We start from the raw sequence: 18374 nt of genomic DNA, 5'->3' as shown, positions 1-18374 counted from the left end.
ATGCCTTGTTACCTAGGTGAGGTCGTCAAACCACAATAGAAAGAGAGAGAATTTTATTGAAATGAGAAAAATATGATTTTATTGATCTTGACAAAGAGGTGGAGGAAAAACAATTTGCCACCATTCATGATAGTCGGCAGACACTCTAGGACCAGGAAAGATTTTAAGAGAGACAAAGGAATCCTAGCTGTAGCCGGCGGAATGATATGCCTCGGACCATTGTGCGGAAGTGAGATCAAATTCTGCCGCGGCTCCTGATAGTAATCTGGCTTCAATGTACTGTTGCCTCTGGGAGAACTGCCGAACACACCGCTCCGGTTGGTAGTAAGTGCAAAAGAATGGTCCCAACAATTTGAACGGCCTTCCATAAGCATATGTATATCTGGGGGGGGGGATAGTTGTCGATCAAAATAGTCTCAGACTACGTCATCTTCTTGGATGTTGTCGATCATGGATCAGTACTGCACCACTGGAAGGAGTTCTTGACCATTGTATCTGAAAGAGTTTGCTCGGGCTAGAACGTGTTGGAAGAACCAGGATTGAAGTTCGTAGATGCAACCTTCAACTAGGATGGATTCTCTGAGTGAGAAATGAGTCAGACCCCAATACAGGAAAGCAAGAGCTGCCATGGCTATGGAGAGACGGTTGGTTTGTCGACTTTCCCATCTTCTCATAAGTTGGATTATTCTGATGTCCATGTAGTTTTGTCCATCTGGGAAGAGGGATAATCCTACAGTGCACAAAACCATTGCATTCTGAATCCTTTCTTTAGCTGTCCTTGATAGCGAATTGACTTCAACGAAGGTCCTGTACTGGCGGTACAACTCGAGTAGGTTGACATATTCATTTCCGTCCAACTGGATCAAGGGCCAAGATCGGCGGCCTATCATACAAGCTAATGAGTCTCGGGGGTCCAAACCCTTGACATTGATCAGGAATTGATGCTCTAATGGATCTCCTGGTTGACTGGTTGGTTCTGGTAATCCCATAATCTTTGAAAATTCATCCATGAAAACGGTCATCTCTCCCCATGGGAACCATAAGGTGCATGTCTGTGGATTCCATCGCTCTGCCATTGCATGGATCAGGTTGCCATTCACTGTCTGCTTTCCGACTGTTGATGCCAATTCTAATCCGCACTCGCTTAAATGGTCCGGGAACATTCGAGAAAAGCTTTTGAGCCAGGAATAATACCACCGGGGAATAAAAGTTATGGTGCTAAGGGCTCGATGTTCAGGACGACCTTGTCGCACCTCGTAGGAGATGTGACCTTCAGGAAAGTTAGGATCGACTTGACTGGATGCCATCGAACTGAAAACAGAGAAAACCTCAGAATGAGACTTAGGAAAATTATGGAAAATTGGAAAATTTTAAAGGCAGGATATAAAATACAGCTGGAAATTCGAGATCCAGTAGAAAGGTAGAATGGAAAATCACCTGGAGTTTTGAAAGAAATGGGATATTTTGAAAAGTCATCCAAGGTTTGAGAGAATAAAGGAAAAGGTGAAAAATATGGATACTTGAAAATATTTTGGAAAAATGTAAGAAAATAGAGGTAATATACGAACAATCACATCCTGCACAAACATTTATGCACATACAACACTACCTAAAAGGCTGACTCTAAATGCATCAATTTGAAAATAGCTGTAGGACCCTAACCCTAACTCTAGGTTCAGATCATCTTTATCCAATCCAATTATGCCGATATACCCGAATCGAAATTTGAGGTACGTGGCATATAATTTCTACTCTGGTTCTAAGGTAAGGTTTTCCAACATCCTTGAGCGCCTACCGATATACTTCAGACTATGGCCTGCGGTACGTGGTAAGGGGGCGTTAACCCAAATAATTGGCCCAGTTGTGAGGCTCTGTCCCGAACTAGGGTTCTGGAAGAGAGCTTGACAACGTGAAGACCGGGTAAGAGTAGGTGAGGGAGGTTTTAAAAAATGATCGCATGCAAGAAATAGAGGGCTCTAAATCCTAGAGAGATAGATTTTTGAAAACTTTGAAGAAGCATACATTGTTTGCATTCAGATCCTAAATTGAGGAGAGGTGTGTTTAGACCTAAGTCTATGCGAGCATGAGAATATCTCCTCAATCTGGTCCTACCAAACCATGCCTAAGCTATATGCAGTCAATGTCAGCTAGGTCAGAATCTAGGCTCCTAGGTTCGCAAGATAGCAAAAGTAAAGAGTTGACATTTTGTGAACATAATTTCGATAATTGAACTAAGTCAAGTACAATTTTGGTCAGACAAGGACAGGTCCCATCACGGTCGCCAAACCTGTTATCGTCGCAAAATTTTTCCCGTCTTCCCTTCCCTGCGGAAGAGAGAGAAAAATGCTTTCACGATTTAAACTTGACAGGATTTTGGAAATTGTTTTGAAATACTCTCCTCCGTTTTAAAAATTGCGGGAAAATCCTTGGGATGGGGCTCGACCTTTCGATATGAGGTTCGACCGTTCCTGCAGCCTTTAACAGGGGTAATCGAACCAAGGACCAAAATTGTGCTTGACTTAGTGAAATTATCGAAATTGTGTTCTATCAATGCACAGAGAATTCAGGCATGTGCTATGAGATTTTGTAAAATGCTAGTTGGGAAAAAGATGATGTATGCTTAGAAAACCTTGGGAGTTGAAAAGCATTTCTCAGAAAAAAGGTGGAAGTCAATCTCTCAAGAAACTCAGATGAAAAGATTTGAAATCTCAAGAAAATTTATGAAGATTTGGGGAAATCATGAATGGTTGAAAATCCTGGGAAAATAGAAGTGATTCTTGAGAAAAAGGTGAACACTGGAAGAGAAAATGCTGATCAGGAGAATTCTAGCTTTGAAAAGTTTCTCAGGAAAATGAGCAAAATTCATTGGAAAACAATTTAGAGAAGGAGAATTGAAACTCGGGAAATGGAAACCCTGGGAATCTTAAACTTGAAACACTTGGAAATCGATTTTGATTTTTGAAAAAGATAAGAAATTCTCTTTGATAAGAATCTTAAGAAAATTACATTTTCCAGAGAAAATCACAAGAAAACTTGACTTGGAAAATCCGACTTCGAAGATTTTTAGAAGTTTCTTGAGAAACTGATTTCCATGGAATAAAATTTTCTTGAGAAAATCACGAGAAGAGCAGATGATATTATGATGCAAATGATTTGAATGAATGAATGCACTTTGAGAAGATTTTCTGAGAGATTTTGTTGGAAAAATGTGTAAACCAAAGTAAATCCTTCACATATTTTGGTTGTGGCCATGAATATGTTCAGAGTTTATTTGAGTTAATTCACAATATTTTGAAAATTTGGAAATATGATGTGCATTTTAAGATAACCTAAGAGTGTAGGCTCAATGTGACTGGTAGAGAGATGATGGATCTGGGTCTCGTCCATATTCCGACTAGGGCCGTAAATATGAACTCCACCGAGTTCATCAACTCTCTAAGAGTTGGTGCACGTGCCATTCGTGTATATCCATGGTGATTTTTGAAATAAAATGCATGATTCATAAGATCAGGATATTATAAAATCAAACTACATGATATGCATCCTAACCTAAGCAGTAAAAGTAAATATTATTCCAAGTTTGATTATTACATCTCTGACATAAAAAAAATAAATAAATAAATAAATAAAACAAAGTACATAAGTGTAAAAGAATCAGCATCCTCCCAATTTTCCTGCAAATGAGACTTAGCACCAGGAATATAGTATACATGGAAGGGAGGGTCTCACATTGATGGTCATGTGTCAGTGATTATACTTGAGTTGTGGTGGAAACATAGGAATTATTAAAAAGGTAATGTCTAGAACATGAACAGAATGCTTATGAGAATATCTGAATGCCATGCTTAAGTGAAATGAGGAATATATACATATATGCCTAAATGATCAAAGTGGCAATGAATAGAGTATACATATGAAAGTATGTCTATTTGAGTGTATAATAATGTATCTACCTAAATGAAAGAAAAAAAATACATATATATATATATATATATATATATATATATATATATATATATATATATATATATATATATATATATATTTAAATGTTTATATAAAACAGCATACAAGAAAATACATATCTAAATGTAACCGATGGTGATGGACATATGGCAATGAAATGTATGCACAGTAGAAGCAGATTTATTGGACCTACCGTGAGTGTGGAGGTTGACAAATGATATATAATATGACACAAATGTAAAAGAGGTGACGACCCTCGAGGATGAAGGCATGTAGTAGTGTTATTTGCCGTACATGTATTTTGGTGTCGATGACACGCCAAGGGTGAGGCACCTGAGTATGATAGGCTACAGCCGTGTAGCACACAGGAAGAGTTGTTAACTTATTAACACTAATACAAGCTAAAAAAAAAAAACTGTGCTGGAAAGGAACGGATGGCTATAAGTAAAATGTACAGGGAATGGCTATTGTGACTGAGCGTTAACACAAGGCCACACGTCCTTATTTGCAGAATCAGTCATAGTACTAATGGGGATATATAGAATATTACACATGTAACTATGGTTATTTAACATCAAAATTGAATCTAACGGCTTGGTGTCATTATGTATAGTAAGAACAGGTAATAGGGTAACTCATTTACAACCACCTAATTGATGAATTGTATGCAAAACAGCTTACAAACTACCTTACTGATAACAGACAGAGAAATGAGATGGAGTTGGACCATTAAATTCTGAGGATATAACAAAGAAGTGAACTTCCATCTTTACCGAATCCATGCTTAAACAGATGGTAGACAAATGATGAAATGTGTGACTGCAGTAGAACATATAGGTGACAAAAAAAAATTCACTCCAAGGGGCCATCGGCTACAGGTCATTCCCTGCAAACTAAGCTTTATACATCTTTCTCTGATAAAAAAAAAACATACAGGCAATGTGGCAGCCATTATTGAGTCTAACCAAAGTATAACTTGAGTATCATCAAGTTCCTTTATCACCCCTGTGATCTCAAAAAAAAAAAACTTATCCTTTGGCTGAAGCAAATTAGATAGTAATAAAACCAGACCCATCTGATGGGTTCATTATCAACATAGAAAAAAACAACTTCAGTGACAAGAAAAACGCAGATGCAAGTAAGCAAAAGAAGTTGAATGATACAAAATAAAAAAGAACGAATGGTCAATTGAATGGTTTCCTGCAGGAATGATTTAAAGATCTGCAAGATGAGCAGTAGAGTGCAAACTGTAACATAGAGATCACAAAAATAAATATGCAGAAAACGTGGGAATGGCACAGGTTACAAGACATCAAAAAAAAAATTTTGTAGTAAAATACACAAAGTGATAATCGTAGGTCCACAATCTTCGAATTAGAAAGGCACTAAAACAAAACTTGATGCAGGAAACTAACTATAAGTGAAATGAACTTAACTAACCATAAGAACACACATGATTAGCAAGACAAATCAGAGGTAATAAAAAAAACAAGATAAATAAGAAATGTGCAAAAATCAGCGGCATATGGTAAGTTACATGAAACAAGACATGGGTTCTTAAAACCAGAGAAATCTGGAAAGTCATAGAGTATCACAGCATACAAATGCTAATAGTAACTACATCAATGAATAATGAAATATTATGACGAATTAAGATCAACATTTATGTCAAATTCAGATGTTGCACTCAAGTCAAGAGTGCTATTTTCTGTACGATAAATCCATAAGGATATCGCTTGGGGCCATGAGATGTTGATGCTTCCTTTTCAAAACTGTATGGGTAAAAAAAAAATGGAAAAGTGACAGGGTTGTAAAACGACTAGAGTGAATGTGAGATCGTTCGGGATCCCATTCACTGGGTTTTGCATAGGCTGAAATATTAATAACTGGATATCCCCTGTAAAATGACCCTAAATGGTATGGATGAAATTAATGATACGTAGACACCCTTTTCAGATGCGTATGTGTTTATGGAGGTCCATAATCTGCAGAAAAAGTGGACTTAGTATCATGCAAAAATGGATGGGTTGTCGTCAATGACACAGAAAATTTTGTTCACTGCATTTTGCAGAAAGTGGGAACAACCTCAATGACGCAGGAATGCCCACCGTGAAATAACCTGAACATGAAACTGAAAACTATGAAGCCTTACTTCTGAATGCCATGATGCCCAAACAGAGATTATGAAATCTTTAGGGGAAGCAACAATTGGGTCAAAAACCTGGTTACCCACATGAATCGACCACACCATTGCGAGGTGTAGCCGATTCTTAACATGCAAAAATGAACCCAGATGCAGCCCACATCATTACATGTGATGGACCTGCGATGCACCTGGTGTGAACATGATACGTGTTTTATCTACAGGTGAAAGGGAAGGTCTTTACCTTGATTTGGCAGAGGCTGAAGAAGCTGACTGCTGGTGGGCTGAAGGAAAGGCAATCGACTGGGTTGAAGAAGATGGTGGAGGGAGTAAGAGAGCTGGAATCTGCAGATGGCGTCGACCTCCTGCTAGCCGAGAGGGAAAGTGGTGAAAAAGGGGAGTCAAGAGATCTGGAATCGCCGATCGCCCTCCCTCGGATGCTCCAAATCGTCCCCTTTTAAAGATCATTAGCAGGTTTTCCAAAAAAATCGGTCCTTTTTGAAATCTTCTAAACTGGATTTTGAAAACATTTGAAATTTTCCAACAGATTTTTGAAAGGTCGTCAATCTTTGAAGGAAAAGGGGGCGGCTGGCTCATTTTAAAGAAAAATTCTGAGTTCACTTTACCTAAAACTTAGGTAAAGTGAAAAACTCGGGTAGGGTTTCACGATGGCTCCTTTTTTTTTGGGGCTGAAAAGTAAAAAAAAACAAAAAAAAAATAAGAAAATGATAAAAACGATTTTTTTCCTTTTTCTTTTTGCTTTTTTTTAAGGTGGTGCCACCTCACTGGATTTAAAAACTTTTTGGAGTATATAAAAGAGTTTGCTTTTCTTGGCAAGGAGTCTTAGTGGGGCGCCACCTAGGTGGGCCCACTAATTATTTCATTAAAATTGAGCTAAATAAATAAATAAAAAAATTATAAATCGGTGCCACTCCCAAAATGGGCACTGTTTTGAAAATAAGAGAAATTTTTGAGAATTTGAGTGTGACACCACCTCGAGGCGGGTTCCACGTCACTTATTTGAAATAAAAGTCAGATGAGATATTTTGGAATTTTCACAATAGCAGGCTAGTTTAGAAAACACGAAGTGAATTTTGGTTTGATTTCAAAACTTTGAAGAAAATGGTTCTTTAGGGCAAAATTTAGAAAGATGCGGAGAAATTTGAAGCCCTTTTTGTAAAAGTTTGAAATAATGTCTTATGAATTTGAAATTGTGTCCCCCTCTTTTCAACTGACGAAATCTTGAAAATCAATGTCCAAAACTATCCAGATCATTTTCTTGAGAAAACTTTTGTAATTTGGAGCCCTGGGGGTAAAATGGGAAGAATTTGGCAATTTTAAAAACCGAGGAGTTTGAAATCAATTTTGAAATATTTAAAACTCGAATCTGGATCGATACTTTTGAAAATCAGTAGTTCTGGATCTCAAAATGACATGCCGTGCATTGAAATGATATGAAATGCTCATGCGATGATATGCAAAGACATGTTTCCTGAAATGCCCCTCTTAGCTAGGACTTGGAAATTCTAGCTTTTTGTCTCGAATAGGATTTTGAAAATTTGCATTTTGAAGATGTTTTTGAGTCTAAATAGAGAAGTTTTGAGACTCAAGAATGGAATTTAGGACTTTCTACCAGGTTCAATCTCAGAAAATGACCATTTTTCCCTTCATTGATTTCGGAGAACTAGAATGTAATGATAGATGGAGATGTCAAGAAGGTGAGTGAAAATTTGGGGTGTTTACAGTATTGAAGGCAATAAAATCCTAAGTTTCCATTGGGTTAAAAAAAAAAAAAGCCATACGGCTGCCAAGGACTCCCATCTCTCTCTCTCTCTCTCTCTCTCTCTCTCTCTCTCTCTCTCTCTCTCTCTCTCTCTTCTCCCTAAGTCTCTCCTTCTCCCTCAGCTGCTGTGTACCTTTTCCTTGGCTCCAGCCATAGCCGGCTCCTCCTCCTTCACGCCCAGTTGGTTCAGTCACCTTCAGCCTTTGCCTTAGCACCACCAAGTTGCTCACTGCAAGCCTCAGCTTCAGCCGGCTCCACCACTTTCTCCCACACACCCAGCGGGTTTGCAACATGCCCAACAAGTCTACAACGCCTCCAGCAACCACTACTTCACCGTCTTTTCTCCAAGCAAGCCCTTGGTGATCAGCCTTTTATCAGTTGCAGCCGTCAAACACAACAACTCCATCATCCCCAAGGTTTCTCCAACATCCATTGTTGCAGCCCATCCTCAACTTCTTCCAAGGTAAGAATTTTTTTTTTCTTTTGTCATATGGAATAAGTAAGAATTTGCATGTATTGTTCATATGGATTCAAAGAGAGTCCATTTCGAAATTGGATTCATAATCTTCAAACCTTGATTTTGAATGATGTAAGATTATGTTCATTCATAACCATGCCTCGAAAGCAAGGTGATCCATCCGATAGATGGACCGGATCCCTTGCTTCAATGGCCAACATCAAATGGATCATATCCTCCTCGATTTGTGTTTTAGTTTTATAATTCATGCCATCTTATGCACTTAGATTAATTCGTTTTCTTGTTTATTTCATTTTCTATAAGAATCATGCTTTACTTAGTTTAGAATATGTAAAATGTTAGTTTTAGGCAAAGTCCAGCCATGATTTTATGTTTATTTTTTTATCATTAAATCATTAAAATTTTTATTTCAGATGAGTTTATTTGTTTGTGATATTCTGCCAAAAACCCAGGTTCGTTTGGGTTTCGGAACCCTCTCAAACCAATCAAATTCCAAACTGGCATTTTCCATTTCGAGAAATTCCAGTTTGTGCTTTAGCAGACAAAAACCTCCGGCACCACCCTTGTGGGAGATTCGGACTGTCCTCCAAAAATCACAGTGGATTCATAATCGAAGCTACTGATGATATGGAAATTTTGAGGTTTTTCCAAGTAGTTTTGACCTTTGTCAAAAATCGGATTTTCCAGACCTCTAGGAAAATCTCGATTTTCCTTCATCAGGGTATAGACATACCCTAATGCACAAAGTCCACCCAATCCATAGCCCGTCTGCAAAAACTTTTGACACAAAAGTTATTCCTAACATGTTTTCCTGTCATTTACCAAAATTTGGGGATTTTTGAAACTGTCTCAATATTTTTCTCGAAAATTTATTTTCTGTCTGACAGATTCCAATATCCAGAAAAACCAGAGATTCGGGTCTCTGATAACAGTGTGCGTATTTCCAAACCGTAACTCGAATCCCAGTTCTGTCAAAAGATCAAACTTTTCCCTATCTGTCAGAGACATTTTCCCATAGTTTCATCCTTTTTCCCATCTGCCTGCTATTTTTCCTACATTTTCTACTGAAACATGTCTGTTTCCCCCAAATCCTAGAGTCGCCGGATTTCGATCCGACTTGTCGGAGCTGTACAGCTCCGACCATAGGTCAAAAACAGAAAGTGTAAAAGGAAAAAATTCTTTCCTTACTGTCCTATGTCATCCCATAAAATTTGGAAATTTTTTATGGAAGTTTGATATCCAAAATCTCCTTTAGAATCAACATTTTAGCCAAAAATCATAAAATTTAGGGTTTTTATTTAAATTTCTATATTTAAAAATACAAAAAATTATATTTTCGGGCTTGATTCTGTTTCTAGGGCTATTTTAGGTGTCCATGCCAAATTTGGTTTAATTCCAAGTTCATTTTCTCTATGTGTTAGTATATCTTTAAATTCAAAAGCAAAAATCAGGTTAAATTTGATATTTTATGATATTTTCACCATTTTAGGGTTTTTATCATGTACATGAGCATGCAGAATCATATTATGGTTAATTTTAATATCATTTGCATTTCACATTTTCCATTTTTACAAAATTTATTTAAGAAAACCCTGGTTTCAAGGCCACAATCTTGTTACCAGGGGTATTTTGGTCATTTTGACCTAAATTTCGAAATTTCAATTTCTAATTCTCCAAAATTTCATTCATATCATCATATTTTATCATATTATGTTTGATTTATTTCATTTGATTTTCAAAATTCCAAAATTTACAAAATTTCTTTCAGAAAACCCTGATTTCAAGGTCATCAGGGGTATTTTGGTCATTTTGACCCCAATTTCGTATTTTCAAGTTTATTTTCAAAATTTATTCATTATTTTTCATGTTTATATCAAAGGGGATATGATTCTGGGTTTATATCCGAATAATATCCGATAATTTCCAATATTTTCGGATAAATTTAGAAAAACCTACATTTTTGTGCTAACCTTGTTTTCTAGTTTTGCAGGAATATTCAAGAAGAAAACCTAGTTATTTTATCTCTTTATTTTATTCAATTTAATGTCAAAAGCAATGTAATAATTTGGAATAAGAATTTACATTTCCTGCATAGAATAGGACTACATTGCATATAGTTTAATTTCAGCAAAATTTCAATATCTAAATGTATCATTCATGCATATTTACCTCAAATTCAATATGCTTGACACGAATGGCACATGCACAAGCTCTTATGGAGTTTATAAACTCGGTGGGATTCATATTTATGGCCATAGTCAGAATACGAAGAAAACCAAGATTTATGATCTTCATATTAGCCATATTCAGCCTACACTCTTAGGCTAACTTCAAAAATGTACTGCATTTCTCCAAGTTTCAAAAGGATTTCCTAATTCCTCAATTGAAATTCCCTTTCAAATTCATATTCATTCATTCATATTATTCAAATTTCAAATTCACTTTCCAATTTCAATTTCAAAAAATTCATTTTTCTCAAGAATTTTCAAGTCTTTCTCAGGATCTGATTTTCTCAAAATCCTGAGTTTTCAAAAGAGATTTCAAAGCATTTCTTAAGTTCAAACCAAGATTTTCCAATGTTTTAAAATTCTCAAATTTCAAAGTTTCAAGATTTCAAAAAAATCGCTTTTCTCAGATTTCCCATTTTCTTGATAACCCAGTTTCCTGAGAATCTATTTTTCATTTCAAAAGTCATTTTCCAATGAATTTCTTAGATTTTCTCAGAATTCTCAAATCCATTTTCTCAGAAAAGCAATTCCAAATTTCAAAATCGATTTTCTAAAGTTCAAATTTTCCCAAGAAATCACTCTCCAACACAAATTTCTGATTTCCAATGAAATTCAATGATTTTCCCAAGAATTCCAATTTCAAGCACTTTTCCAATCATTTTCCAAATGCATTTCAATTTTCCAAAGCAAACATCATGTTTCCCAAACTTGCATTAGTTTCAAAATTTCATAGCACAAGCCTGATTCTTTGTGCATTCTAGGAAAAATAGAGCATAATTTAGATATTTGAGTCAAGTTGAAGCACATAATTGATCCTTGGTTCAATTACCCCTGGTAAAGGACCCAAGAACGGTTGAACCTCGTACCGACAGGCAGATCCTATTCCACGGAATTTTCCCGCAAATTTTCAAAACGGAGGCGAGTTAATTTTCAAAATAATTTCAAAACATTGGTCGAGTTTGACTCGCGAAATTCATTTTTTCTCTCGCAAGAGAGGGGAAAAAATTTGCGATGATAACAATTACTATAATGCTTGATTAATAAAACTAAAAAAAAAAACATAACGCAACCTTATGTTACCTTGTGGATCCCCTGCACCAAACGAATCAATAACCAACAAGTAATGATCAATCTCCATCTATTGGACTTATAGACCACCTACACCCGATGAAGCTGTAACCAACGATGAAGGGGTCGATCTCCTTCTATTGGGCTGAAGGAAATCGGAAGGAGCCTGCTGGATCCCCTGCACCCTATGAAATGTCACACAACCAACCAAGAGTTGAAGGGCTTGAAGCTCTTCACGATGGATGAAGGAAACGACATCCAAAAGGGGAAAAGCTCCACGCTGAGAGGAGGGTACCTGTGATAAGAATAAAAGAAGAAAAAAAATCAATCGGTCAGTATCTCTTTTCCATCCAAAAATCCCCTTTTTAAAGCTTTTGAGCCCCTTTTCAAAAAAAAATTGCAGCTTTCCTTCTGCGGTTCCGTTATCATTTTCTTAACAATTTTGAAAAATCGTGAAACCGACGCCTCATTAATTTTGAAAATTTGTTGTTTTTAAAAGGGAACGGTTTTATCACTTTAAAAAAAAATTGGTTCATTTACCTAACGTTTAGGTAAAATGAAATGTTTTAGGAAAGCTGGGCCGTGGCACCATCTAAGGTTGCTTCTAAAAAAAAATGAATAGTGAAATAAATGGGAGGCTTTTAGGGAAATGCCACCTCAACCATCTTTAAAATCCTTTTGAAAATAAAGTTTTATTTTGTTTGGCAAATCTCTTATTTTCAAGTGGGGCGACACCCATGTGTGGGCCCACTGACTATTTTTTAAGATAAATAATATTAGAAAGAGGAATTTGCAAATTGGTACCATCTCCAGGTGGACCCCGCTTGAAAATAAGAAACCTACCTGAGAATCTGAGTGTGATGCTAGTTCAAGGCGGGTCCCACACCATTTATTCGAAAATAAAAAGCAAAAGAAATAACTTCTTTTTGGATTTTTTATAATACGCAATAAAACTTTGTCTTTTTTTTCAAGAATTTGGAAGAAAATGGTTTTTCAGGGCAAAAATATGTATAAAGAAAATGCAGAAACTTTGTAAAGAGATTTAAAATCTCTTTGCAAAAAGTTTTGAGATAAAATTTTCTAAATTTAAAATCGTGTCCCAAAATTTTAAAATCAATATCAAAATATCTAGATTGTTTTCTTGAGAAAGCTTTTGTAATTCAGAGTCCCGGGGGTAAAATGGGAAGAATTGGCAATTTTAAAAACCCAGGGTTTTGAAAAGAGTTAAAACTCAAACCTGGATTGATGATTTGAAATCAAGAGTTCTGGACCTCAAAATGACATGTTGTGCAGTGAAATGATATGAAATGTTCATGCAATGCTATGCAAAGACATGTTTCGAGAAATACTACTTTGAATCAGGAATTGGAAATTCTAGCTTCTTGTCAAGAATAGGATTTTAAAAATTTGCAGTTTGAAGATGTTCCTTAGCCTAAATGGAAAGATTTTGAGAATTGAGAATGAATTTTTGGACTTTCTGCGAGGTCCAATCTCAGAAATTGACCGTTTTTCCCTTCAGTGATCTTGGAGAACCGAAAGGTGATGATTGGTGGAGATGTCAGGAAGGTGAGTGAAAATTTGGGGTGTTTACAAATGCCCCTCTTTGCTACTAAGCCGGCTTGTGGCCGAGCTTAGTGGTAAAGAAAAACACACTAAAATTGGGCTATGTATAAAATGCCCCAGTCGGAAGGATCTGACTGGGTATGAGGAAATTAGCCTCGGGAAGATGGTAGATATGGAATGGAGAATGAAGAGGAATGGACTTGCTCTGTGGCGGTGAAGTTCAGGTTTTTGCCCTTAATCTGGATGGGACAGAAAGTACCTTGTATGGAATGAAGCTCAGGTTTGACCCTTAATCTGATTGGGGAATGAAATATCTCATAGAAATGAGACTCAGGCTTATACCCTTATCCTAATCGGGCGGGAAATGGAATACCTGATGTCTATTTTGAATCATTGTAATTTCGAAAAGATTTTTATATGTAAAACATGTGAAAACCAGACATCAAATAATAAAAACCGGTTCTCACTAGTGGATGAGACCGGGTCGAACTTAGGGAACGGGAATATTTCGTATTCAAGCACACAAATCTAAACTATTCTTTATTGTAGTGTTATTAAATATAAAATGTATGAAAAAAGTAAAAACAACTAACTATTACAACAAATGAATACCGTTCGCAGAGGGCGTAAAAAGCAATATTTACAAACCCAATTAAATGCCTAAATTCTAAAATAAAAGAAAAAAAAATCTTCTATCTTCGTACTTCGTGTCATGTGTGTGCTTGAGCTCCAATCCTGTGCAATCCTGCACAAGTCAAAAGAAACACGAGTAGTACACGAGAGAAAAACAAAACTATACTAAGTAAACTATACTAACTAAATGTTAATACTGAAATGACAATTCATTAAGAAATTTTAAGACTAATTGTAATATCAAAAACTAACTAACAACATTTTCTTAACTAAGTAATACTAACTGCTAATTAACTAAGTAATCTAATTACAAAACCACTAACAACTAACTTAATCACTATTATTTAATCAAAACACTTAGTAAAAATCAGTGAGACACTTAGTAAAACACACATAAATCTAAGTGAATCTTAATAACCACAATACTCTCCGAAAATCCAACTAACAATCAAAGATCAACATACTTCCAACAGTGAGGTTTAACAGAGAAATGCAGTGAATTTCAGAAAAACATTGCAGTGAAAATCATTGATCAATTTTACTAAAAGTTAACACATTATTGCCGGATATCAAACAGTAAATCATGTTCGGACGATGAAATTTCAGTAAACAGTACAAAATGAACAGTGAAGTTCAACAAAGACACGGTCACCGAAAATGGTGAAGTTCGCCTAAAAGAAAAACAATAACACTTACAGCCAGATTGCTCTAATGATTATCTCAGATGAGTTGCCCAAATCAATGATCAGAAAAGTAGGAAATCGATAAATCACTGTGGAATTAAATCCTAACTCAGATTTGTATTTAACTCAGATCTTGATTTTGCATTTCAACAACAAGATTTATACACAACTGTGTAACAACAAAATCAATGGCTTTTGTGGTGACCTGCCAGAAATTGCAGGGATTCCAAGGGATTCGACCTCAAATTTCAGCTTTCACGAATCTCAGATTTCACTACAGTGCTTCACAACATTATCTATTAGTTTTCGCTGTATTACGATAGTAATGACAAAGCATTCCTTGTTTGAACTCCATCCTTCAGATCAATCACTGAAGTATCACCGGATTCAGAGATTAAAATTCACCGTACTCTGATTGAGCATCAAAATCTGTTCACCTGGATCAGAAACAGTAAAATCAAGGCTGAGATCGCTGGATTTCAGTAGATGTTTCACTGTTATCAGATACACATCGTCATTCCTCTGCCAGATGCCAATCGTGATAGGATTTCACGATCTGGAACAGGGAATTCCGGTAGGCTCTCTACGACAGTCCATAGCTTACATCGTCATCCCTCTATCAGATGCCAATCGTGACAGGATTTCACGATCTGGAACATGGAATTCCAGCAGGCTCTCTACAACAGGTCCATAGCTCCGATCGGTACCAGAAATCTCTTTCAAGAAGCTTTGAAAAAGAATGTTTGCTGGAAAAAAAAAACAGAAATCGATCCAGATGATCGATTGAATTTTTGTAGAAATTTGTTAATTGATCCAGATCCAGACGATCTAGATGATCGGGTGACAAATTCAGATCACTGTAAACTGAAGCTTCAAATCATATTATCAACAACTTTTAATCAGATTAAAACAAAATTCAAATCATATTATCAGTTTAAAAATTCAGATCAAAGTATCGACATATCAAACTATTAAATCTCTGATTTTTTTTACTGTTTTTATATATATATATATATTTTTTTTTAATGCAGAAACGATTCACTAGAAATGCATATGAACTACAAACTAAAATCCATACTAAAAATTTCTGAAACAAAAACAGTAAATCAGAACAATTTTTTTAACATGAGTTATGAATTTTTAATAGAAAATTAAATGAAATTCATAAAATAAAGAGAGAGGAAGAAAATAGAAGAAGAAGAACTCACTGTAACTAGAGGGATTAGAAGAGAGGTTGGAATCCTCTCTCTTGCTTCAATCATTGTTGGAATTCTCCATCAGAATGAGGATGAGAAAAAGAGGGGAAAATAGAGAGAAGGAGAAGAATAGGCAAGAAGAGGTGGAGAGGAAGGGGAAGAAGAGAGGGCTTAGGCAAGAAAGAGAAGACAAGCTTCTCTTCCCCCCTAGGTATCATATTTAAAGATTTGAACTTTTGTCCATAAGTCCATCTTCTTTTTAAAATTGTATTTCAAAACCTCTCTTCAGAAAGTTATTTACAAAACAACTCAAAATGCCTATGTTTTAGAAAATACAAAACTAAGTCTATTTTAACTCTAATTTTTTTATTATTTTTAAAAACTAAAATATGTATTAAAATATAAAATAAAGCTATTTTTCATGCATTTTCTAATTTTATATTATTTTAGCTCATTTACTCAAAACTAGCATAAAATAGGGTTTTTAAATCATTTTCTCATGAAATCATGCATATTTGTATATGAAATATCCCTAAAATATATGCATGATCAAATACCCCCATGCTTATGTTTTGCTAGTCCTCGAGCAAACTAGACAAATGCACGAAATCAAAAATATCAACTAACTCACTTTCGTAGGAATCACGGTTGCATTTAGCTCATGCAACAAGCCCTTTCAACCCCTGGGTTTCCCCAGTGGACGAGTAAGGTCTCGTGAGGGTTTGCAGTGATGCTACCCACAAACATATCTGTCATGTATGCAAAATATTACACATCTTCACAAGTAGTAAGTAATTAAAGACTTTGTTTTCACAAATATTTCGTGTTAAAAAAAAATCAAAACATAATTAAAGTTTTTATATACCACCACAGAAAAAGAATTTCTTTCACTTTTCTAAATATCACAATTATTTATGTTTTATTCTTAGAAAATCCAGTAAAAATAAGTTATTATTTATTTATTCTCACTCATATGTTTTCTGCACAAGTTTTCTTAATCATACTTCTAAGCATTGAACTTTTTTTCTTTTTACGCTCTTTTCTTTTTTTTCTTCTTTTTTTTTCTTTTCACACTTTTTCTTTTTGCGCATTCATTCTTCTCTTATAGCTTGCGTGTGGTTTGTTTTTATGCCCTGTGCAATGTCAAAATCTTCTATACTTTTTTCAATGCATACCAAAAGATATCAACTAAGACATAAAAGTGACTTCCTTCATTCACCTTTGCAACGTGAGAGTCAAACACTTCAACTTGTATCTGTTCTCAGCTACTTAGGATCATGAAGTTTTCCACTATCCTTTTCGAAATGAAACTCAAAAGTTTCAACTTACATCTAAGTCCCATCTACTAAGGATTGTGAAATTATCCAAACAACCTAACGCATGCTCTCTTTTTTTTTCACTTTTAAGCTCATTTTTATGCTTTTGTTTATTTGCTTAGTTTCTCAAAAATAGAACTGTGCATATTCATATTTGCGATTCAAAATAAATTCTAACATGTATCTATCATCATTTCTTCGAAATCCGCATAAACAACCATAAGTTTTAGATCCATGTCAGAAAAAAATTTCATGGGGCTTAAAAAGCCTCTAAAAACATCAGATTTGAAATAACATTCATATAAGTTCAAACTCTTTCTTTAAAAACCTACTTTTCATGAAAGATGTGTAAGCATGTGCAAGAACGTGAACAGAAATATCAAGGTGTGCAAACTACACCCTCCCCCATGCTTGAATGACACTGTCCCAGTGGCACTCCCCCATGCTTATATGAAACTAAGTGAATGCACATGAAAGAAAATAAATGAGGGAAAAGAGTAGAAACAACTTGGCATGAATTAAAAATGCACCTTCTATGAATGTAATGAATGTAATGTATACATGACATGACATGAAAAATTCATGAGTAAAACAAAAAAGGAAGAACAAAATAAAGTTCTACAAATTTTAAGCAAATCTAATAATATACAAGATATGGGCTGCCACCCATATAGCGCTAAGTTTCACGTCCCAGCCAGATGGATCCCTGGAAAAACCTTCATCGTCCATGAGATCAATGGACATGAAGTCAGGCTCAATGAGGCTCTATGAAGAAAAGAGTGTCATCTGTGACACTACGCACTGTGTTTCCATCCCGTCTACCTCTAAATGTGATATCATGACTCTCTCGACATGAAGAACGCAGATTAGTCTCATCTGAGAGACTAGTCAAGAAATGAGAATCTAGGACCGATCGATATCAATGAATGCAACTTCAGACAATTGGTGAATATGATCTGGCTCGACTTGGTCAAGCACCTTCTGCATCTGTACCTCTTGCTTACTAAAAGGAGTTGGTGATCCTAAAGGCTGAGAAGATAGGGCTTTATGTGAAGACTATAACAACTGAGGGCCTTGCCCCTTCTGCTGAGGTATAATGGAAATTGACTCGTCAATGGGTATGATATAGGGCTCATGAATCGATTCCCGAGTGGGGTGACACGCCTTCCCATACTGAAGGGATGTAACAAATTTGACTTGCTTATGATGTGAATCGGTGGGTTGCAAGTCAAATGACATGGGCTCCTCTCCCTTGGATGTGACAACAGACTCACTATGAAGGTTCCCCTAGCTTTGTCTACGCAATGTCTGAGCTAA

This window comes from Nuphar pumila, chromosome 10 (genome assembly GCF_984573655.1).
Source record: "Nuphar pumila chromosome 10, dmNupPumi1.hap1.1, whole genome shotgun sequence".
NCBI lineage: Eukaryota > Viridiplantae > Streptophyta > Magnoliopsida > Nymphaeales > Nymphaeaceae > Nuphar > Nuphar pumila.
This window is presented reverse-complemented; position numbering follows the sequence as displayed.